The sequence below is a fragment of the Elephantulus edwardii genome, unplaced genomic scaffold, assembly GCF_000299155.1.
Source record: "Elephantulus edwardii isolate Elephantulus edwardi_28Jun2011 unplaced genomic scaffold, EleEdw1.0 scaffold00365, whole genome shotgun sequence".
NCBI lineage: Eukaryota > Metazoa > Chordata > Mammalia > Macroscelidea > Macroscelididae > Elephantulus > Elephantulus edwardii.
In genome coordinates this window covers 378,008-386,876 of record NW_006400115.1, presented here as the reverse complement: position 1 = coordinate 386,876, position 8,869 = coordinate 378,008, and the positions used below count along the sequence as shown (strand labels likewise).

The 8,869-nt window shown below is 40.6% G+C and overlaps 1 pseudogene; it reads left to right on the top strand.

Moving 5' to 3' along the window:
• The first annotated feature begins 1,976 nt into the window (after positions 1 to 1,976).
• Positions 1,977 to 4,697, top strand: LOC102866462 (annotated as a pseudogene).
• The last annotated feature ends 4,172 nt before the right edge of the window (positions 4,698 to 8,869 follow it).

Below are 8,869 nucleotides of genomic sequence, written 5' to 3'. Positions count from 1 at the left end.
CGTTGAAAGTGAGGGAGACTTGAGGCACTAGCTGCAGAAGATCAAAGAATGCAACCTTCAATATGGATTGCATCTCAATATCAAGAAAACAAAAATTCTTACCACTGGATCGATAAGTAACATTTTGATAGATGGAAAAAAGGCTGGAGTTGTCAAAGATTTCATCTGACTTGGGTTCATAATCAACACCATTGGCAGCAGCAGTCAGGAAATCAGAAGACCTATTGCATTGACAACGTCTGAAATCAGGAAACTCCCTAAATTATTGAGGAGCAATGATGTCAGTTTGAAGACTAAGGTGCATCTGATTCAGGCCATTTTTTTTTCAGTCACTCGCTATGCATCTGAAAGCTGGACAATGAATAAGTATGATGAAAGAAGAATTTATGCCTTTAAGTGTGTTGTTGAAGAGTGCTGAATATCCTATGTTACTGTTTTGTACTGTGGAGTCGGAACTGACCCATAGCTGACCCTCTGCCAGGTTTTCAGAGGGTCATCCTTCACCCATGGAGCAGCTGGTGGATTTGAACCACGTGCCTTTGGTAGCTTCTTGTCACTAGGCCAAGCTCCCTTGTTATATTGTTATGTATCAGGATTCTGAAGCTCCATCTGACATACTTTGGGCATGTTGCAAGGAGGGACCTGTCCTTGGAGTGGGGCATCATGCTTGGGAGGGTGGAAGGACAGTACAAGAGAGGAAGACCTTCGATTGGATTGACTCAGTGACTGGGGTAATGGGAGTAGGTGTGTTAGAGACAATAAGGTTGGCTCAGGATAGAGCAGGGTTCAGAGTTATAGTACATATATTGTACATAGGGTCGCAAAGAGTCGCAAGCAACTCAATGGCATATAACAACCACCACCCACCAGTAAGATGTGTATAGATATCCAAAGTGGGAAGGAGAAGGAGCAGAAAGGCTGATGAGGGGGAGTGGCAGAATTTGGTGGGTAGAGGGAGGGGTCAAAGGAATTAGGAAATGTCCAGTGAGGATCTGAAAAGAATGGTGATTAATAAAGAACAATGTATGGGAATGATCTTAAGAAACACAATAAGAATGGGGGGAAAATAACTTTAAAAATCTTCAAAACACCGCCTCATTGCAGTCATATTGGTAGCGACTTATGACTGATCTTCCATTGGGTTTCTAAGGCTGCAAATTGCAAATTGCTTGGCCATCTTTCTCAAACCCAAGACTCTGACAGATTAAAAACACTACAGAGGCATGTCACAGGACTTCCAGACATATCAGAAGCCAAGATAATTATTACCTTTGGGAAGAGGAAAAGTGGAGTTAAGAGTATTGAAATGTGGATGTGTTGACTGATACTCTAGCAACCATCTTGGATCCTGAGTTGACCCTGAAACTAGATATCATGTTCAATAAAGGATCCAGGTCCATAAAAGCTTTATCAAGTCCCTGGGTAAGCACTGAGCTAGTAACTGAAAGTATGGTGATTTGGATTTACTCAGAGTCATCTGGGAAGAAAGGACTGGACATTTGCTTGTTGAAGTCTATAGCCTTCCAATATAGAGGGCAATACTCTTCTGCAACTCTCAGGGCTGCTGAGTCAGAATTGACTCAAAGCAATTGTTGTATATTTTGATATTGGAGTGTTGTTAAGTGGAGTCAAGTTGAGTATGACTCATAGCAACCCTATGAATAATAGATTAGTACCCTGTCCTATCCTTTGCCATCCTCATCATCTCTGACATACTAGAGCCTATTGCTCAAAAGAAAGATCTCTGACAGCAGACGTTCCCAATGCTCTAGGTCTCCCCATCTCCTGCCTGCGGATCCAAGCAAGATGAAATAGTTGACAAATTCAATCTTTATGTGGCCTATTGGGCTGGTGGTGAAGATTTTTGTCTTCTTAAAGCTGAATGGCAATTCATATTGAAGGCTGTATTCCTTGATTCTCTGCAGCAAGCAATTTATATCTTTGTTTTCAGCAAGCAAGGTTGTGCTATTTGCATAATGCAGATTGTCGATTCTTCTGACAATTCTGATGCCACACTCTTCTTCATAGATTCCAGCTTTTCTAATGAAGTGCTCAGCGTAAGACTGAATGATAGGTATCATTGAGTCGACTCATAGTGATCCTACGAAAAGATCTGAAGCCTGATCATCTGAATCCCGTACCATCCTCATCTCTGATACACTTGGGTCCATTGCTGCAGTTACTCTCAATCATAGTAAAAACCTCACAGTTGATGTTTTTCCACTCTTTTACCAATCCTCTACCTTTCCAATCATGATGTTGCTCTCCAGAAAATCATCTCTCCTAGAAATATGGCCAAATGATGTGAGACAAAATTTTGCTATCTGCCTCCAAGGAGCACCCAATTATAGACCATGCTGTGTTACAATTTTAAACCATGCCATATTGCCTTGCTGTTTACAAATAGCAGTTTCTTGGACTAGGTATATGTGTGTATAATCATAAGTAAGAGTTCTGACGAAAACAGACATCCTCTGGTATTTTCTTTCAGCCAAGATCCATCTAACATCAGCAATGATATTCCTGCTTAAGAGTATAGGACAATTTGTAGACTAGTCAATATTTAAAGCTTTTCAAGTTTTGTATACAGTAGTTGCATTTTCAAATCTTTGTTGCTTTCTAGTTTTGATGGTTTTTTTGCTAAGACTTTTGATGAGATTGCTGATGTTAGGGTGTTGGCTGGTAATCTCTCTTTATATAACTGGTAGTTATATAACTGGGAGTTGGCATTGTAATAATTCATCAAAATGTATTCTTACCTACTTTTATGAACATTTAATGTATTTTAATACAAAGTTCATATTAAGATAAAAGCCTAAATACATAGCAAAAATATTCCATCATGTTACGAGTATTTAAATGAGAATAATTGAAGAGTTTAATCGGTAAGAAGAGAGTAAAAGGTAAAAAGAGGGAAGGAGATGGGAGATTTAAGCAAAGTAAAATACAAGTTTCAGAGCGTTAGGCTGGCATGGAATTAGCCTTTCAATATTTCAAATAGCAGAATACTTAAAGAGTTCAAACACAGATCCTCAATGGAGCTTTTATTCATAAAATTTTCAGCAGACTGAATTTATCTGGAATGGTAGATTATGTTAGTCTTACACAGGAGTTATAATTCTCCCAGCAACAATAGCAACGTTCAACAGAGCAGCAAACAATAAATGCTGGTGAGATTGTGGAGAGATTAGAACCATTATTCATTGCTGGTGGGAGTGTAAAATGGAAGATAGTTTGGCACTTCCTCAAAAAGTTGGAAATAGAAATACCATTTGACCCAGCAATGCCACTACTGGGAATGAATCCCAAAAAAACCCTTATACTTATTGCATGTTTATTGCTGCATTATTTACAATAGCAAAAAGACTGAAGCATCCCAAGTGCTCATCAACAAACGAATGGATAGGAAAACTATGGTATGTTCATACAACGGAATACTACACAGTACAGAAAAACAATGAACTCATAAAACATTACACAACATAGGTGACTCTGGAGGACATTATGCTGAGCGAACTATCTCAGTCACAAAAGGACAAATACTTCATAGCACCACTGTTACAAAGCAGGTCTGACAATGGGGACTTGGGAGTAGCATAGGATAATTAACATTGCATTGAAACAGATGAAGGAAAGAACTGGTTAAAAGAAACATATGAGATATACCTATGTCTATATATACAACAGCCCTGAATAAGTGGTACATTGCAAAGATGACCTGGGAGGGGGAGCGGGAGAGGGTGGTAATTGTGCAATAATGAATGATTATTTTTAAGTGAACTGGGGCATTATGTGGAAGATGGCGGCATCCAGTGTGTAGTGGACAACTGTGGAAGTCAGTCCTCAGACTTGATGCGCTGGAGCTGCCTCCAGCGGCAGAACTGGGGGCACCGCCTTCTGAAAGGCTTTTTGCCTGATCCTGTAGTGTTGGGGCCAAATTGCCAACTCCAGGTTTGGGCTTATCCCCGCCCCCCCCCGCCCCACCAGAAAGAAAACGTTTTTATCAGAATGTCACCATCACCCAGGGTGACTTTAAGATAAACCTGTATCACAGGAAGCTGTAAACATCCCAATCCAAGCTCTTTACGGTCCCCAATGAGGCCCTGGCCACTGCGGTGGCCACTGAATGGGATTCACAGCAGGATACCACCAAGTTCTACACCATGCAGCTGACCATGTTGCACAACACTTCTTTGGACAACCCAACCCAGCAAAACATGGACCAGCTGATCCGGGCAGCTATGAAGTTTCTGGACACTGATACCATCTGCTACAGAATAGAAGTGACAGAGACATTAGTGGAACTTCATAAGAATGAATGGGACCACATGATCAAGTGGGCCAATAAGAGATACAATGTAGAGATTGGCACCTTTACCAGCATCCTGGGGCCTAGCATGTCAGCCAAAACTCAGGAGACACTTACCAGCTATCTGGCATCTTACAACATATGCGTCCTTCAAGGGATTGAATTTGTTGTGATCCAGCTTAAGTCCATGGTGTTGACCCCAGGCCTGATAAACTTGCGCAGGCTGTGCTGCTTTCTCTCCTGGAGGTGGAATACCAGATCCGGAAGTGGAGCAACATCGAGTGGGCCCACAACTATGAGCTTCAAGAGCCGTGGGACCGCACAGCCGCCGGCACCGTTTGTGCACCTCTGTTCTGAGAGCAGGACTGTCAAACAAAAGAAACTGTAGGAGGGGGGCCAGCTGGCCAGGCCGTCGAGCAGTGGCGCCTTGAGGAGCAGCTGCGCCTTGTGGAGGCCAGCAGGACATGGGTTCCAGTGAGGAGGAAAGGATTGAACATGACTTCCTCTTATTTTTTTTTAACTTTTGAACTCTTTCTTTATTTCTTGAGATATGCATCTATATTGATTCATACCCAGTAAATATCATTGACCTTAATTCCTACTATAAACCAGATATTCTGATTAAAAGGAAATGAGAAGATTGTACATATACAGAGTATATATATATATATATCTAAAACCAATATATCACATACTTGGCAATAAAAAGATAAACAAAAGCTCATGTTTTACACCCACCTATTATTGCACTGCCAATTGGCCCAACGATGAGAATCTTTGTCTTCCATATTGATTACCGCAGTCCTTGACCTTCTGCAGCAAGCGCTTCAGGGCCTCCTCAGTTTCAACAAGCAAGATTATGTCATCAGTATAATGAGAGTTCCTCCAATCCTGATGCCACCTTCCTCCTCCTATAGTCCAGCTTCCTGAATGATCTGTTCTGCATGTAGAATGAAAATATATGGAGCCAGACTGCGTCTCTGATTTTAAACCATGCAATGTTTTTCTGCTCTGTTCTGAGGACTGCTTCCTGGTCCAGGTATAGCTTTCATATGAGCACAATTAGGCATTCTGGAATTTCCATTCTTCTCAATAGTGCCACAGTTTGTTGTTTGCATTCTCAATGAAGCACAAATAGATATTCTCCTGGTAATCTCTGCTTTCAACCAAGACCCATCTGACATTGGCTATGGTGTCCCTAGTGTCATGGCCTCTTCTAAAACTGACTTGTTTTTCTGATAGTTCTCTGCAAATGTTCTCAGTTATATTTGGATAATCTTCAGCGGTATTTTGCTTGCATGTGACTTCCTCTTATTTTAATGACCACATTTTATTAAATATTTTTGCAGTCTCGAAAAAAAGTGAACTGAGGGAAGGGAAAGGGAGGGAGGGGTAAAATATGCAACAATGAATGAGTGAAAATCTAACTTTTCTGTAAACTTTCATTAAAATCACAACTAAAGAACCAAAACCAAAACCCAAACAAAGGAGTTCTAATTCATGGACAACAAACTTCATTTAGAATAATTTATGGCAGGACAATTTGCAGACTACTCAATGTTTAAAGCTATTCAAGTTTTATATACAGCAGTTGTATTTTCAAATCTTTAGTACTTTCTAGTTTGGGTTGTTTTGGGGTTTTTTCTAAAACTTTTGAGTATTTTAAGGGTTTCGACTTATCCCCATAAATGCTTTCAGGAACTTACTGATTCTGGATCATAGACTTGGGTATGGAACACCATTTAGTAGACAAAGAATCCTTTCCATGTACAGTTATTGTAAAATTTGCATTGAGTGTTAAGTGTCACCAAGCTGAAGTAATTGAAAATTTCTCTCTGAACCCTGTCTTATCCTGTGCCATACTGCCACTTCCTGACACACTAGAGCCCATTGTGACAGTCACTGTGGCAGTCAACCTGGTTGAGGGTCTTCCTCACCTTCGCAGATCCTCTAGAGCATCATGCCCCTCTCCAAGAAGCACTCTGGCGGCACTTTCTCCAAGACACATTTGTTTTGTTATTTTGGCCATCCATGGCTTTTGGCAGTCAGTACCCTTCTCCAAGACCACAGCTCAAAGGCATTAATTTTCCTGTCATCCTTATTTATTGCTTTCAGATGCATAACAAGTGATCAGAAACATCATGTCCTGAATCAGACACACCTTAGTCCTCAAACTGACATCATTGCTCCTCAGTAATTTGAAGAGGTCCCTAACTGCAGATTTTCCCAGTCTCCTGACTTCCCAACTGCTGGTACCAAGAGTGTTTACTGTGAATCCAAGATGAAGTTGTTGACAGTTTCAATTTTTTCTCCATCTGTCATGATATTGCCTATCAGTTCAGCAGTAAGAACTTTTGTATTCTTGATGTTGAGATGCAGTCCATACTGAAAGCTGTATTCTTTGATTTTCTGCAACAAGTGCTTCAATCCTTCCCGTATCTAGGAAGCAAGGTGGTGTCATCTGTATAAAGCAAGTTATTGATGAGTCTTCCTCCAATCTTTTTTTTTAATTTTATTAGTTTTAATGAACATTTACAGGGATTTTGGGTTTTCATTCCTTCATTACTGCACCATTTTCTCTACCCTCCTCCCCAGTTTGTTCTTCTTCCCCCCCAAAAAAATGTGTTTTAATTGTCCAATTGCCACAGTGCTTGTCAAAGTCAGTTCTGATTAATCTCCTTTGTCGATGTGTCCTTTGCCATTCCCTATCACTCCTCCCTGAGAGAGACTTCACCCTGATTCATAAGGAAAAGGGGATGGCGTATTCTCTTAGCTACTTCCTGCTGAAAAGGGACGCTGTGGGTTTCAGGGTGAAGATCTTCTCTCACTACTCTAAAGGGCCCCTTTGGCAGTAGGAAACACATAGGCTATTATGGAGATTGATTTTTCTTCCTCCACTCTTGATGCCACATCCTTCTTCACAGATCCAGTCTCTTGAATAATTTGCTCAGAATACAGATATCCTTAGTCCTCTTAAATCCTGCTTGAACATCTGGTAGTTTCCAATCTATGTACTATTCTAGCTGTTTTGGAATGATCTTCAGCAGCATTTTGCTTGCATGTGATATTAAGAATATTGTTCAATAGTTTCCACATTCTGTTGGATCACCTCTCTTGGGAATGGAAACAAATATGGATCCCTTCCAAATTTCCTGGCATAGACTGGTGAGTGCATCTAGGGCTGCATCTGTTAAAGGAAACAAGTCAATTGGTATCCCATCAATTCTTGGGCCTTTTTTACCAATGCCTTCAATTCAGTTTCAACTTCTTTCATTACCAATAGCTCCTACTCACATGAGACTTTCTGAAATTTTTCCGTGCCAGTTAGTTATTTTTGGTACAGTGACTGTACGTCTTCTGTTGATGCTTCCTGGGTCATTCAATATATTGCCGATAGCATCTTTCAATATTGTGACTTGAGGTTTAAATTTTTCAGTTCTCTCAGCTTGAGAAATATAGAGCGAATTCTTCCCTTTTTGTTCCCTATTTCCATCTCTTTGGAATTTCATGATACTTTGCTTTGTCTTCTCAAGGTGTCCTTTGAAATAATCTGTACTTTACTTGGGCATGTTTCCCCTTTGTTTTTGGCTTCTTGACATGCTGGTGCAATGTTCAGAGTCTCTTCTGACATCTATTTTGGTTTTTTCTTTCTCTTCTGTCTTTTGCTGTTTTCATGGAAGTTATCCTTGATATTATCAAACTCATCTGATCTTTGGTGCTCAATGCTTCAAACCTAGTCTTAAAATGATTGTAAAATTAAGATGGAATAGATTCAAGATTATATTTTAGTTCTCGTGGACTTGTTTTAATTTTCTTCTGCTTAATTTGAAATTTGCAAAGGTGGAGAGTCAGCAAGGATGATCCTCAACAAGATGGATTGACACAGGGACTATAACAATGGCTGTAACATGTCAGAGATCATGAGAATGGCGTAAGATAAGGCAAAGTTCAGATTAGTTGTTCATAGGGTTGTTATGACTAATAGTTGACTTGATGGTATCTAACATTATGCAGATGACACAACCCTGCTTGCTATATCTGAGGAGGACCTGAAGCACTCTTCAATATAGATTGATGCTCAACATCAAGAAAACAAGATTCTCACCTCTGGGCCGATTGTCAGCATCATGATAGATGGTGAAGAGATTGTTAACAGCTTTAGTTTGCTTGGCTCTACAATCAACACTCTTGGTACCAGCAGCCACCTCTCCAAAGTACTGAAGAGCAAAGATGTCTGTCTGGAGACTAAGGTGAACCTGATCAGTCTTTGCAATTACTTGCTATGCATCAGAAAGCTGGACAATGACTAGGGATGATAGAATTGATGCCTTTGAGCTGTGGTGCTGGAGAAGAGTATTTCATATAACTATGGACTGCTAGGAGAATAAACAAGTTTGACCTAGAGGGGGTGAGACCAGGTTGCTCCTTAGAAGCAAGGATTGTCAAGCTTCATCTGACATACTTTGGATGTTGCACAGCAGGAACGGTCCTTGGAGGAGGACGTCATGCTTGGGAGGGTGGAGGGACAGCGCGAGAGGAAGACCCTCGACGAGATGGATC